The following is a 16,725-nucleotide window of genomic DNA, read 5'->3' as shown; positions in this document are numbered from 1 at the left end:
GATCAGTTCACTAACTTATCTACAAAGGTAGATAATGATCTGAACGACACAAGATCTGTAGCATTCACGGACACTGAAGAGTATGAACAAATTAGGAAATTAAAACAAAATCAGAATCAAATTAATACGCAACACCAAAGAGAAATCCGGGAAGTACAAGATCAGTTGACACAGGTAATACAGGAATAACATATTTTAGACGACACTCGCGCTCCAATACGGGAAGAGGGACATAGAAATACGGAACAGCCACAAAATAATAACACAGGGCACTTCGGAAATTATGAAAGACATTGGCAAGGTGCACCGAATTTTGAAACTGAACCGCCGAAACGACGTAACAATGACCGATATGCGACTCGCCGACATGATGATTTTGACTATAAGCTGTTCATTACTACACGTAAATTTAAAACATTTGTTTGTTCTCTATTAAAATCTTTCATTTTCTAACTATGTCTATCAGTAGTTAGTGCCTTCAGTAGTTTGAATCTTTTATTTAGCTGGCAGTAGTGGCGCTCGCTGTATTGCAGTAGCTTGAGTAACCAAGATTTTTGTGAGGTAAGTGATTTGTGAAACGTATAGGTTAATGTTATTCAGGGCCATTCTTTAGTAGGGATTTTTGAAAGTCAGATTGCGTTGCGCAAAAAAATATTGTGTGCCAGTTTAAGCACAGTCTTGTATAATTGTTCAAAGGGGACGTTTCACACTCGATAGCCGAAGGCAAGGCCGTCTCCACATCTTGGATGAGGCCCCCCGGCAGACAAACCGAGTGCACGTTGGAATCCTTTCGAGCCTTGTACGCTACTTTCCTAAGGGGCTCCATCACCCGCCTAACGTTGGAGCTCCTAATAACCAGCAAGCCTTTGCCCCCGTGTGCCTGCTCGGGCCCTGCTGAAGGAGCGGACACCTGCCCATTGACAGGATGAACGGGCGAGGCCAGCCGGCCTGCCTCCACATTGGCCCTCCACCTCGAGCGACGCGAACGCGTTGCAGTCCGCTATCACCCTGAGGTGAGGGTGGCCCAAACGCGCCGGGTACACTAGAAGGTGCCTCGGCGGCTGAGTCAGCGGACGCAGCAAGTGACACCTGGAGTGTCTCAAGCGACGCGCCAGACCCTCCCCCGTCGCTGCACCTCGAGGCAGCAGCCTGAAGGCGGCTGACCGTGGCCAACAGCACGCTCAGCTGCTCGCGAATGGCGGCCAGTTCCTCCTGCGCCCGCACACAGCACGCACACCCCCAATCCATCCTACTGCTAATATTTGGACGTATAGAGTTGCGACAAATAAAACAGCAATATGCGACTACACAGTCGCGTCACCAGCGCCAGATTGAGCAGCGATATATGAACAATTACTTACGATCTAAGCAATCAAATGACCACGACTACGCCACTATACAGATATTACAATGCGATCCTACCCCTGTCTTAGTACAAATGCCAACCACCTACGCGATGTTACACTCTATCGTTATTAAAATTTGATACTACCCTTTCCTAATTCGAAAATACGTAAAGATCCGAAAAATTTCACCACGCAAGCACACAAACACACAAAGTAATTAAACCTGCGGAACTAATACGAAAAACTGAAAATACGACTAGTTTCTGCTACTGCTGTTGGCCGGCCGGAATGGCCGTGCGGTTCTAGGCGCTACAGTCTGGAACCGAGCGACCGCTCCGGTCGCAGGTTCGAATCCTGCCTCGGGCATGGGTGTGTGTGATTTCCTTAGGTTACTTAGGTTCAATTAGTTCTAAGTTCTAGGCGACTGATGACCTCATAAGTTAAGTCGCATAGTGCTGAGAGCCATTTGCTACTGCTGCTCGCACACGTCACTCTGCAAGCACAGATGAAACTGCACTGGCCTCTGTCTGCTGCTAACTGACTCTACGTAATAAACAGAAAGCACTGGCTGTCCAAAACAAACAACTGACTAACGACTCTGCGAATTTATACTTTACAGCTATCAATAAGCTATATAACTCCTCTCAAATACGCGAATACGCAAGGATTTTATGTAATTAAATATGCAGGCGCACAAACACTCGGAAAGAAATTAAGAATAAAACTACAAAACTAATGTTAAAGATAAATATGCGACTCGCTACTGCACTGATGCTGCACTACTGCTGCACTGATACTTCACCAGCGGCTGCTCAAGGCTCACTGCAATGTACGCTGATTTCCTACGTCATTTTCGACCGATGTTACTACAAGATGTTTCACTGCATGACAGAATGGCGATGTACCTCCAACATGATGGATGTCCGGCACATAGCTCGCGTGCGGTTGAAGCGGTATTGAATAGCATATTTCATGACAGGTGGATTGGTCGTCGAAGCACCACACCATGGCCCGCACGTTCACCGTATCTGACGTCCCCGGATTTCTTTCTGTGGGGAAAGTTGAAGGATATTTGCTATCGTGATCCAACGACAACGCCTGACAACATGCGTCAGCGCATTATCAATGCATGTGCGAACATTACGGAAGGCGAACTACTCGTTGTCGACAGGAATGTCTTTACACGTATTGCCAAATGCATTGAGGTTGACGGACATCATTTTGAGCATTTATTGCATTAATGTGATATCTACAGGTAATCACTCTGTAACAGCATGCGTTCTTAGAAATGATAAGTTCACAAAGGTACATGTAACACATTGGAACAACCGAAATAAAATGTTCAAACGTACCTACGTTCTGTATTCTAATTTAAAAAACCTACCTGTTACGAACTGTTCGTCTAAAATTGTGAGCCATATGTTTGTGACTATTACAGCGGCATCTATCACAAAGCGAATAAAGTGGTCCAACACATTCCTATTTCTTTACGTATTACATGAATATGTAATAAAAATGGGGGTTCCTATTTAAAAAAAATAAATAAACGTACTTGATATCCGTTTTATCTATGGCAGCGCCATCTAGTGGGCCAACCATAGCGCCATCTGGTTTCCCCCCTTCAAGCTAGACGAGTTTCGTTCTTTGTAGTTTTTTCGTTTGACGCTTATTTCGTGAGATATTTGGCCCGATCACTATGAATGGACGACCCTGTATATATATGAACAGAAGGAAACAGTCCAGTGCTGTAGGTGGTGCACTGTCTTGGTGGGAATGATGGCCAATGTTTTGAACAGAGGTAACTATGATATGGTCTGTCAGCAGTGTGTAACATCTACCATAGATATAGTCATGGAACTTCTTATGATGCAAACTGGGAGGCGGTTATATTGGAATAAACGAAACAGAATGTTGATCAGTAGGAATTTTCGAGATTCTTCAGTCAGTGGAGGCTGTAAGTATGCATCATGCAGGGCTATCTTCACAAACACCTTGCCCCTAGTCAGACACGCAACAATATCTTTTACCTTTGATATTGGATAAGCATCGACCACTGTTTGGACGTTAACAGCAACTTTAAAATCGCCACTTATGCGCAGAGCTCCTGATGGTCTTCCAGGATCACTATAGGGGTAGCTCATTAGCTGGCACGTTTTGGGCTTTACAGAATTTTGGATTTGCCATCGGCAACAGTGATGTGCACCTCAAAATTCTTGACTCCAGTGGATGGCTGGCGGAAGGCTGGTTCAAATATGGAGAGCAATTCTGTGTCATCAGCGCATGATCCTAAATAACGAACAGCCGTTCAGCATCGTATTAAAGAGATCCAAACCAAGTAGCCTCAATGCCCCCAAGGCTGCGAACAGAAGGATTCTTTGCCAGAAGTATGGTGGGCCCGTATTGTACACTGGCATTAAAATACCAAATGACAGAGATAAGATCATTGCTGAAACACAAGAGTGCTGTGTAAAAGCGGTGGAGCGAGAGGGATACAATGTTCTGATACGTGGTCCAAAGGACGATAGTGGTTTATGATCCTATGTCAACTTGTAGCATACTGGCACCCTGTCGACAGCCACATTGATGAACATCAGTTTTGTTGAATGCGAGAGGGTAGATTGTACAAATGAAACTTTAGACATAATTTGTGTCCGTTCACCTATCCTGGAATCGTGAGGTTCTTGGTGTGACTAGTCAACTGACATTTGGGTGGAGGGCCGGCCGGAGTGGCCGTGCGGTTCTAGGCGCTACAGTCTGGATCCGAGCGACCGCTACGGTCGCAGGTTCGAATCCTGCCTCGGGCATGGATGTGTGTGATGTCCTTAGGTTAGTTAGGTTTAATTAGTTCTAAGTTCTAGGCGACTGATGACCTCCGAAGTTAAGTTGCATAGTGCTCAGAGCCATTTGAACCATTTTTTGGGTGGAGGATTGGCAGCCTTCTGACATATGTTCTGATTCATCACATGAAGAGAAATTTCCATATAGCTAACGACGCTGCTGGAGCAAGTGGCTCACAAAACACTGGCTGCAAGAGGGAAACAGTTTAAAGTGACGGCCCCATGGCGGATCTTTGATTTCCGGGGCAACCTTGATGTGGGGGGGGGGGGGGGCAAACACCAGGACAGGATCTTGGAGGGAGGTTGAAGAACTTACAGATCATTCAAAGGACCGAATTATGGATAAGCCTGCCTCCAAGAAAGGGACTCAACGCTTCAGACAGAAGGGCTCTACACGTGCGAAAGAAAAGGCAGTGCTCAGTTCATGAGTTACTTAGGTCACATTGGCACCAAATTTCACAACACTGCAAAACGCTGCTGATTTCGTCTCTTAGTCAAACACAGAACTTTTCATTACATCGTTTCAGGTTCTAACATGTCACTCTGGTTACTGGCCAAAAAGAATTGGATAGTTAATGTCTGCTCGTCGAAATGTACGGGGCCGGACTGCCAATCAGCACAGAAATTTCGACACCTCATTTGTAGTTCAGACTTGAGTACGTCTCCCTGATGGCGAAAGAAGCCGATATTTAAAATCCATTCAATTTTGAAAAAAAATGTAGATGTCGGGCTCGAAGCCCTGTAGGGTCAAAAAATATTGTCTTATCATGTTTAGTTCAAACAACTCGCAAGACTATCATCAGATTGTGCTTAGTTAAGGGAACTTTAAGCGCTGGATCCGAATCCCCTTCCAGCATAAGACTTTACGTCACGCCATTTCAAGTTTAATGATGCACACACTTTTTTGTTACTAGTGAATGAAATCGTAATCACTAGTTGATGGACATGGGTCCCAGTACACTGTAGATATTTTCATCATGTAAATACAAGCTGATACTTTGTGTCAGTTGCAAGGGCAATATTGGCGTGGAGAGGAGGAACGGCGCTGAATATTAACAACAGAGGTCGTTGTATGGCTGGTGGATTCTCGGTGGGGTCTACGCTGGAGCAAATCAGGGTATGCGGACGTATAATACTATTGTTTGAAGCGACGTGGAGTGTTTGATGCAGTGAGAAATAAGGTACTGTATTGTGTCTGCGCTCTTAATTTGGGGGAAGCCTGTAAATTCTTTCTCTGTACTTGGGATACGTAAGCCAGCTCCAGCTACTGTTGTGATGCGGGCGTCAAGTGTAGAAATCGTCACCAGGCGTCCTCCGCCTGAAAGTGTCCCATCGCCTCTTTCAAACTGACTGCTGCACGCAAGAGTGGTTCAACGCTGGAGCAATTTCGTGTTACAATTTTCTAAGTCTGAGTAATTGCCGATGGTGTTTACTTAAAGGATGCCTCTCCTTCGTGACGAATTTGTTCGCTGGATAGTGTTTGACTGTTTGCAACTGAGTTGGTTCGTCTCACGAGGGCAAGCCGTCGGGTGTTCCTTGTTATTCTGTGATGTTTACTTATGTCTTATGCTCTGATAAAGCCTTCCTCCAAAGTGTTCAGCTGGTTCAAAGATATTAAGATTAAATTAATTGTTCGTTTAATGAAGAAATACTAAGATGCAATTTTATGTTTTACTTTTTGGATAAAAGGGAGAGGCATGAAGATTGAACTGAATTTCCTGCTTTGATCAGATTCAGTTTTGTTCTCTGGATTAGATAGTAGTAGTAGTTAATTAAAGGGTTATCTTTAACTTCATTTGTTCCTTTTAAAAGAATTGAGAAATTTTAAAGAACTGTATTTCCTTTTCTTAGGTAAATTTTGAAGATTGCTCTCATTGAGGTACTGCGTTAATGTATGTAGTAATAAAAGGACTGTGTACTGCCAGTTCTTCAAGAAAATTCCTTACGAATAAATGCTCAGAATAACATCCAACCTGTGCACTCTACCCTTTTGAAACAATGTATTACTGATTTGTTTAAATGCCAAATAGTTGAAGTTTACCGACTGGTGTTATTTTCTGATTTAAAATGGCCAAAAGTTAGAGGTTTCACGTCTCTTTACGCCTGGTGTGTAATGATGAACAGCGCTGTGTTCGAGTATCGGTCAGGCGCGTATGTTTCGCTTCCATTGGCTATAGGTGCTGGGTTTTAATCCATATCCAGTAGAAAACAGTTCGAAAATTTATTTAAAGTTCAAACTTATCCACAACTAGCTGATCATGAACCTCTTAGATATTTCATGTGACCCTGTTCTAGATAACAAGGGCGATATGTGACTTTCCAATAGACATAGATCCACGTGCCTCCATGACTACTGGTAATACGCTGTTGATGTTGAAGTTTACATTGAGCTTTTATCACTATTAATAACGATATTTCTGACTGGTTATTTTATTAACCAGTTTATGAAAAACTACTAGCGAAGCGAGCCCCAGATAATAGGTGGTTTTAGAGGGCAAGAACATTATAATAGATTTTACGGAGTATGATAGAAATTTGAATGTATCCTCGAACTTTGGAAGTACAAGTATTAGTTGTTTCGGCTACCAATGAAAGTGGTGACATTTTTGAAAAGTCACTTACTGTAATAAATTTGAGTTTACAATCGATAAACTCTCATCTCTAATAATGTGTTCCCTGCTAATGCAGGGGTCTCTTGTGATAACGATTTTGTACAATAAAAGGCTTTACGGAAAAGAATTAGAGAACCTGTAAGAAAGCTATGTATTTGGGCTGTACGAAAATCTGGTAGAATGTAGTTCAGGTCGTTCGGATACTTTTGAGCGTCAGAGTCACAGCACAAAAAATTAAACGCTCACTTTTTTGAAACTCAGTAATTTTCATCACTATGCCGCAGAAATGTGAGGTGTGGTTCAAAGGTGTTTACGATCTTCCTTTGTAATGGTGGAAAAGCATGGCGCCCTTCTACGTCACCTTCTGGCACCTACCCGTAATTTCACCACCATTCTGTCCGACGCCACCTGTACATTTCAGATGGTGGGAAGATGGTCACACACCACAATTGCCCACATGCCACACCTTCTCTTGGCACCTCTGCGATGGAGCTCAGAACCGTGACGTTCAGCAGTGAAATCACACGGTTCTCTTACAGGTGGCCGAGGAAAACGTTGCAGACGCAAAGCCGCTCACAACAGACACGAAAAGGACACAGAGGTTGGCGTAAAGAGCGCCAAAGAGACAATTCCTTTCTTTTGGGCATACGTGCAATGGGTTACAGAACGACGTTCTTGACAATATTTGACATTGACGATGTCCCCGGACGATTCAACGTTTCTCCTAGGACATCGTTGGGCTGCAACTTCTTTGAACGTGATCTGAGAGGAGTATAGCGCTACCACAATTTTTGCTCTGGTATAGAGAGTGGAACCACTAGGGATTCTTCAAGAACTTTCGACGATGCAGCAAATGATGTCTATGCTTTCTCAGCCCTCCTGTCTCGCACCCCCTGTGGCGTTATCGTGGAGGTAGGGAGGGGGTGCGACACTGACAAGTGAAAAAGGTCCCTCTAAGCCCCCCCCCCCCCCCCACCTCCCAATTCGGCAACACTCTCGGTGCCACCTGCACACCTGTGTTAAAGGTTTTAAAAATGTATCTGTACCTGTACAGCCAGACGTTGATTCATAGGCTCCAGTGTGACTGGAAGTTATTTAGACACCCCTGAGCTGAGTAGTGCTGCGTCGCAGAATTAGTTCCTGGCAGCCGCGAGCGAAATCAAGAGGAGTTGAGAAGGATGTCAGTCACACCGGCGCCAAGGAATCAATGACTTGCTTTCACTGTATAGGTACATTTTTAAAGGGCTCAAAAACATGTTCTGATGGCACTGAGGGTGTTCCTGAACTGGCGGAGTGAAGAGAGGGGAGGAGCGGGAAGGTCTTAGAGGGGCCCTTTACCGTTCTATTCACGCAATCTGTCAGTCTTGCACCCCCTCTCCCCACGATAAGGTCACAGGAAGGCGCGAAACGGTAGAGCTGGCAAAACATGAACATCTTTTGCTGCTACGGATCACATTCAAATTTCGTCGAATAGTTGTGAACGGTCAGTAGTTGATCCACCCTCTATACCAAAGGAACAATTACTATCGCACTACACTCCAAAGGGGCCAGATCACTTTCAAAAAAGTTGTAGCCCCACGACGTACTTGGAGAAAAGGAGAATCGTCCTGGGGATCTTAGCATTGTGAAAGGTTGTAAGAATGTCGTTCTGTTGCGCATCGAACTCCAGATAGTCGTTTTCGACAGCGAAATGGGCGTAAATGAAAGGGGTGGTGTTATTGGCATCCTTTATGCCACCTCCTGAGGCCTTTTCGTGTGGCTTATGAGCGGCGGCGTGTCTGAAATGTTTTCCTCGGCCACCCATAATAAAGCAGCCTCATTTCAGTGTTGGGAGTCGCGGCTCCGATCTCCATCGCAAAGGCTCACGAGAACGGGTGAGATATGACTAATTGGAGGGGGGAGAGGGAAAACTTTCCCATAGGGGGTCAAATCCACGATGGTGTTGGGCAGAATTGTGGTGGAATTAGGTGCTAATGTGGTGTACTAACCCATGTTTCACCTCACAAACATCTTTAAAATTATTTCTATAACGGACTCCCCTAATCTAATTTGATGTGCCAGGTTGTTTATGAGGCTACAAATTTTACATAATGAAATTTTCGACGAATCACTGAGGCTTGATGATGGGAAATAAGTACTATACTGACTTGGACGGCGACAATGTTCCTGATAGATTCTGTGGTATATATTTGCAAGAGCCTAGATTGAGACCTTTAAGGGTACCTTCTACTGAAGTAAATGAAACGAATTTACGTGTTATTTAATCATAGTATTCTTCACGTATCAGTCAAAAATTGGAAATCAGTAAATAACATTTAAATTCGTTTCATTTCCCTCAGTAGAAGATACCCTTAAAGTCACTGCTTTTCTCGTCGTCAGTCTGTGCCCTTTTCTAAAGCAAAGATCGTTGGTTGTAGATAGTGCATTACGTGACTTAGTATAGTCCGCTGTACGAGCGTCAAAAAATTCTGAAACTGCCGTCGCAGTAAATGTGTTAATTCATGAGTTTCTTGTTTAATATGGACTCATCCCAATGGAGCTGCAAACTGGTAAACTAGATAGGTAGACAAAACACTGTACAACCTTAAGAATTATATACACTACTGGCCATTAAAATTGCTACACCATGAAGATGACGTGTTCAAGACACGAAATTTAACCGACAGGAAGAAGATGCTGTGATATGCAAATGATAAGCTTTTAAGAGCATTCACACAAGGTTGGCGCCGGTGGCGACACCTACAACGTGCTGACATGAGGAAAGTTTCCAACCGATTTCTCATACACAAACAGCAGTTGACCGGCGTTGCCTGGTGAAACGTTGTTGTGATGCCTCGTGTAAAGAGAAGAAATGCGTACCATCACGTTTCCGGCTTTGATAAAGGTCGGATTGTAGCCTATCGCCATTGCGGTTTATCGAATCGCGACATTGCTGCTGGCGTTGTTCGAGATCCAATGACTGTTAGCAGAATATGGAATCAGTGGCTTCAGGAGGGTAATACGGAACGCCGTGTTGGATCCCACCGGTCTCGTATCACTAGCAGTCGAGATGACAGGCAAGTTGTCCGCATGGCTGTAACGGATCGTGCAGCCACGCCTCGATTCCTCAGTCAACAGATGGGGACGTGTGCAAGACAACAACCATGTGCACGAACAGTTCGACGACGTTTGCAGCAGCATGGGCTATTAGCTCGGAGACCATGGCTGCGGTTATCCTTGACGCTGCATCATAGATAGGAGCACCTGCGACAGTGTTCTCAACGACGAACCTGGGTGCACGAATGGCAAAACGTCATTTTTTCGTATGAACCTAGGTTCTGTTTACAGCATCATGATGGTCGCATCCGTGTCTGGAGACATCACGGTGAACGCCCATTGGAAGCATGTATTCGTCATCGCCATACTGGCGTATCACCCGGCGTGATGGTATGGGGTGCCATTGGTTACAAGTCTCCGTCATCTCTTGTTCGCATTGACGGCACTTTGAACAGTGGACGTTACATTTCAGATGTGTTACGACCCGTGACTCTACCCTTTATTTGATCCCTGCGAAACCCTACATTTCAGCAGGATAAGGCACGACCGCATGTTGCAGGTCCTGTACGGGCCTTTCTGGATACAGAAAGTGTTCGACTGCTGCCCTGGCCAGCACATTCTCCAGGTCTTTCACCAATTGAAAACGTCTGGTCAATGGTGGGCGAGCAACTGGCTCGTCACAATACGCCAGTCACTACTCTTGATGAACTGTGGCATCGTGTTGAAGCTGCATGGACAGCTGTACCTGTAAACACCATCCAAGCTCTGCTTGACTCAGTGCCCAGGCCTATCAAGGCCGTTATTACGGCCAGAGGCGGTTGTTCTGGGTATTGATTTCTAAGCATCTATGTACCCAAATTGCGTGAAAATGTAATCATATGTCAGTTCTAGTATAATATATTTGTCCAATGAATACCCGTGTATCAACTGCGTTTCTTTTTGGTGAAGCAATTTTAATGGCCAGTAGAGTGGTAAAGAGAGTAGTATTTCGTAGGTTACGCTTCAGTGATGAATCTCGAATTTCAAATCAAAGCCTGTATAAGTGCTCATCTCAATATTGTAGGCTCTTTATTATGAAGTAACGCAGAACAGTTCACGATTAGTACCTGCAAACGAAGTGAATAAATATTGATTTTGCCATTCTAAGACCGATAAGAAAGATCAGCAGTTTATGTCAGAAATGCTCGCTGCATTCGCTAAGGAAAGTTTGTGCGGTGGCGACAGCCAGAAGTTACCACGTTCGAATCGTGGTGGTAAAATAAGTTTTCATCCAAAGTATTTGCTCAACAAAAATAATAGAGGTACAGTACCTAGTCACAACACTGTTCACCAATTAGTAGTGTTTTTTTCCCAAACATAGCGTCAATGAATTGTGGGGTCAGAGTAGCAGACTTTTGATGGTAATGGGGACGTTAAGATAGGCTGCCTGTTTGGTGCTATTTGGGATGAGAACGCTAAGTGCCAGCACCAGGTTTTACCTTTTGCCACCTGTCTCTTCGTTATCAGCAACATAAGCCGCGCTTTTTTTTTCTTTTGCAGTTTGCGCACTAAATACACAAACTTGGAACACAAAACTCACATGGTCCGAAAGAAATGAAGCGAGGAAGAAATGTTTTCCAGTTATCCGCCTGAAGCTACTCCTCGAGGTCTCAAAGCCAAAAATAACGTACTTCCTTTTTACCGTCGAACCAGAAATTTTTAAAGGTTTGCCGGGACTGACAGAGAGTCTGTCTTCAAATTTTAAGAGTTGCGTTGAAGTTTTTATGGCATTCAAGCGTTTGATCTGCGGATATTCCTTCTTTTTTTACCTTTTAATTTTAAGCAGGTAAGTTGTAAAGCAGTGCCCAAAACTGCAAACCTTGGCTAATACGCAAGGAAAATAGTCTTAATGTACGCACAATGGAAGTAAGGAATTTTAGTTCTAGCGAGTGAAGTTACATAAATGGAACGTCAGTAATGAGTCGACGCAGGTAAGCGAGGTGAGGAGTAACTGTCTCATTACTTAGCGTACAGAGCTCTGGTCAGCATTCGAGGTAATTTGAGACTGAATTTAGTAACTGTTGCACCGTAGAGACAACTAACACATTGGACAGAAAGTATTCTTGGACGCTAATGTTGTGACGGGTGTCCCGTCGTCAAACGAGTTCAGGGAACGTGGGACCTGAGACGCTGGTTAGACATTCGTTCCCCGACCGTTACGCCTCTTGTACAAGAAACAACACACTGCTGCATGACAGGCTGGTGCCTGATACGACTCACATGAAATATCATCTACTACAGGGAACACTGTGATTTTATTTATACCGGAACTTGGAGACACTGAGACCAGTGCTAAGTTACAATACGTCAGACGAAATTGTCAAATACCGAGGTTAATTAATTCTTAGGTATCTTTCTCAGCTGAGCATTTAGATCTTTTTGCACATATTTTTTACTGGGTTTACGGTCTGTTAATATCTAACAGTTACTACTACGAATTTTACCAGAAAACGTATTTAGAGAACGCTTCTTTCATACATTAGTCTAATTCAACATATCGATCAGCATGGCTGGACGAAGTACTAGTTGTAGTGAACATACACTGCCTATAAAGGACCAGATAAACATGAAATTTCAGACATATTGTTTTCAGTACCGCTATTCATCCGCTGCAACGTGGCAATATCTACATAACCACACCGCACGTACAAAAAGCGTACGTAGTCTTCAGTCCAGTCCAAGGTAATCAAAACTTTTCAGCTGTCATATAGACACGCAATTTTAATCTTTTTCTTTTATCTCTATTAGTCATCTGTAGCCGTGCTCCGTGATTACTTTGGCTAGGAAGGTACGTTGTCACATTATACATAATAATTTATTCGTCAGTGTATCACGATAACCACACATTAGTATGAAAATATAGAAACGGCAACGAAGAAAAAATTAGGAAAAAAAGACAAGAAAAGAAATACAAGGAAAATAGCGCGAATGCGCTAACAGCACAGTCTATTATCATGAACTTATCATGGTGAGGCAGGAGTTAATCACTTCGAAACCTTGCTCCTTGAATAAGATTCCCGTTATTTACTGCGTTCCTGACATGCGTATATTTTGCTGTTGTTTTCAAAGTTAATATGGAATGTAAATTCATTATTTTAATTCTTTTAAAAGCTGACAGAGTTCATTACTTCTTAACTTACAACTGCTTTACTGAATTATCCGCCTGTACTTAAATGACAGTCCTGCCACGAAGCCATACATCATTATTAAACACGCAATTTTCAAGTGAATTAGTCACTTTGATAGACACCTGAAGGCTAAGAGTGTTTGAGGCTTTTCGCTTTTTGTACTGGCTGCATCATTAATATTAATGGTGGGCGTATTCTGGGTTATTTTTCGTCTCTCTTTTCTTCTTTTTTACTGTACTTGTTGAAATTATGAAATTATTTCTAAAGAAAGATGTATATCATTCTCAATATTCAACAAGAAATTACTCTTTATGTGTGTTACAGAGAACTGCCTTGATCAGAGTTCCACAACGTATAATTGACGATAATTTTTCCCGTCATGCTTTTACGTCTTTGCTGTTTCACTGGCTCTCGGCCCACAATTATACCAGTTGTCCTGCTGCTCAACTGCAATTTAAAGTCTTCGTTCTTGTAGATGTACGAGTAGTGACTTACGTCTCAAAAGGCGTGGCGTGATGAAATTCAATAAAAATGAACATGTGAGCCACAGCAGAGGCAAATTTCTGCCCTCACAGTGTTCAGGCCACATCCAGAATCTCGCTATTTCTGTTACGGCAAGTTCCCGTTTTGTTCCCACATTATTCAGAGATTGCTCCCAATGTGTCTTCCACAATTCGGTTATCGAATCTATCATCGATTTCGTCTCACAGTGCGCTCATACGTAGAACGGTTTCTTCTTGACAATGCAGCACTGAAAATGCTCTTCATGGCAGCTAACACTGTGTCTAGACGACGTAAACTCTCTTTTAGAAACGGCATTTCTTTTTTTCTAAAAAAAGTAACGAACGGTCGCTCGCCAAATGGAAACCAAAGTGAAAATCCGATGAAGCTTTGCACTTGTGTGTTAAGTAGTGTCTCTAGTATGCCCTTGGATAGCGTCACGTCGCTCTTCTCAGTTCTGGGTGCACCGTGAGAGTGTAAAGACGCGTAGATAATTGAGTCTTCCGCCAATCTGGTGCCCTGCCGAGAAAATTTGCCTGATTTCATGCAACCCACATAGCGTTACTGTCATGCATTTCCTTCTTCGTTACAGTTCTCAGCCTCTCACTGCAGGGGCAGTGAGGACGCTCCTGCAGTGTTTCGATGGGAAGTGTTTGGTGTTTGATCACCCACCATACAGCTGGCACTTCATTGTCTCTGATTTTCATCTCTGCTCAAATGAACCGTTGTCTGTGAAGACACAGGCAACGAGTTGCAGTCCAGCGTACAAAATTGTCGGAAAGTGCAGGAGGCTTCCATCTATGACGAGGGCATTGGAAAGTTGGCACAACACTACGACAAATGTCTAAATCGGTGCGGCGACTACGTAGGGAAGCAGCTGCGAGGTGTAGCTAACTGTTACAAATAAAACCGTTTTGATTTTCACTGTGGCTTCCATTTCGCGACCGATCGTTCCTTACTTTCTGAATATCCCTCGTAGATAATATCTAACTGGATAACCCCTTATGCCGAGAGTCACACATCATCTCAATGCTGTGTTAATGATTGGGAGGTTAACTGTTTTTGAACGCCAGTGCTGGTAGGTGCTAATTCTTCATGAAGCTACCAACGCTTCGGACAAGGGCTGCATTCTCCTGAGTGTTTAGTATACCTCTAAAGCACCACGATTTTTTATTTTTATTTTTCATCTAGAATTTACTGAGGTATTAAGGAATTAAAAATATGCGCGTGTTCATGTGCGTGAAAACACATACCGACGACAGAGAAGTATATGCAAATACACGGAGTAGAAGGCGTAAGCCTTGTTTAGGTTTATTCATGTGCTTCCAGGATGGAAGGGAAAAGTGATGATGCACCAGGTCCTTTCTAAAATCTTATTCGATACAGGGAAGTCACGGATAATCTAAACCTGGATAGCCGAGAAGGGTATAAGAATATAAGGTCGACATTCGAACATATTGTAGGAAGCTCTTCAGCGACCTTTATGTGCCAGCCCATTTAATCCATAATAATATTTGTGGTTAACAGTAAGAGTTAATTAAGGACCGACTGTGAAACCCGTAACCAAACTACTGGAAGTAAAAAAATAAAGTAAGACTCGTATGGCATTATTGTCTCTAAGATCCCGACGGGGTGTTCAGCCACCAAATCGGAAAGGGATTTCTTCCCCCGCAAAAAGGGCCTCTTTCCAAGAGGTGCATTTATGTCGTGTTGTAAGTACATCTGTTTAGTGTAGTTGACTACAATGGGTGTGTGAACAGCGTGGCGTTATGTTTGTGTTGTATGACGATGAGGTAAGCAAGAGGGAGAAACCCAATGCCGGCACGTAGCCTGTAACTCTGGAACTGCAGGCAGAGAACAGCTAGACTCAACGATCCTCCCATATAAAGCCTATTAAAGTATAACTAGACTCATTCCGCATCCCTGAAGAATCAGATTTACGGGACACTATCTGGAATAAATGAATAAGTGATACTTAATGCCCCTCGCCACTCCTTTGCTTCCAAATGTGAGTCCAGTGCCGTAAGCAAACCGTCACCTCGGTAGATACGTAGTACTGGACACTGGCGTGATTCTGATTAAAATGACAGGTCGAATGATGCAGCATTTACTTTCATGTTAGCTCAGTCGTAGCCAGTTATGTAACGCATGTTCTCCAAAACCCTTCAATTACTTGCTCAGTTTACCACAAACATAAAATGTCACTTTTCCGATATCATGATGATAGACAAGTCATTCTCGCAACATTGTTGCATAAAACCTAACAGACATTTTTCCCTTTCGACGAGTACGATCATCTGATAGAATAGCGTGAAGAAATTTCGACATACGGAGAGTTCGGGTGTAAACAATGCTAAGGGTCACTAAATCAGAAACAGTGTTATCTATTCATGTTAGTTGATAGATCTCTCTTAGCGGGCACCCATCTTGGGAGTAAACGTCTTAGCGACCGTGGGGCCCTGGGCAGAATTTCACATTACTTCCACTTACTAGTGTCAGCTCCCTCTATTTCCTTTCCTTTCAGTGTTTCTTGGCCAGCTCAGATTTTTTCAACCCCGACGGTATTAGGTTTCGAGAGAGTCTTCCTTTTTCTGTCCTCAACTCAGGCCTTCAAAGCTGTTGCCTTGCTCGGGTATTGGATCATCGAACATAAGGGAAGAAAACCCTGAAGAAAAAAATCAGTTCATCCTGATGCACTGTAGGATTAATGGTACGGGAGCACGAAAGACTAGGAGATGACAGAACTCCAAAATAAAGGCTGTTGGGGCAGATTGCGCTTCTAAGTTGTAGTGAAAGCAGCCAACCTTGCGAAAGGAAAAACTTGAAAATAAACCCACCTATAACAAGGCCAGCGACTTACTGGTGGTGTAACTTCACTTCTGAGACTACCAGCACTGTGCCTTGGAAAGGACAGACATCATCTCTGACGACCATGGTTAGGAGCAAATATAAGACATGGAAAAATAAAAGTATTCTGAGAATTGGAACATGGAATATAAAATCCCTTAATAAAAAAGGTCAAGAGTTTATAGAACTGAAGTATCCTTAAATATCAATGTGTAGTATCCCAGAGACAAAAAAGATGGGCAAAGGGCAGAGGGAATAAGGCCATTACCTACTCATTTATATTGGAATTGAAAAAGAGACAAGAAGAATTAGTGATAGTTAGCTCCAAGAAATACAAAGATCTTATTGAGGAGGCTCAATACATCTCTGATAACATAGT

The sequence above is a fragment of the Schistocerca piceifrons genome, chromosome 2 (genome assembly GCF_021461385.2).
Source record: "Schistocerca piceifrons isolate TAMUIC-IGC-003096 chromosome 2, iqSchPice1.1, whole genome shotgun sequence".
Classification (NCBI taxonomy): domain Eukaryota; kingdom Metazoa; phylum Arthropoda; class Insecta; order Orthoptera; family Acrididae; genus Schistocerca; species Schistocerca piceifrons.
Note: the sequence above shows the minus strand (reverse complement) of the source record.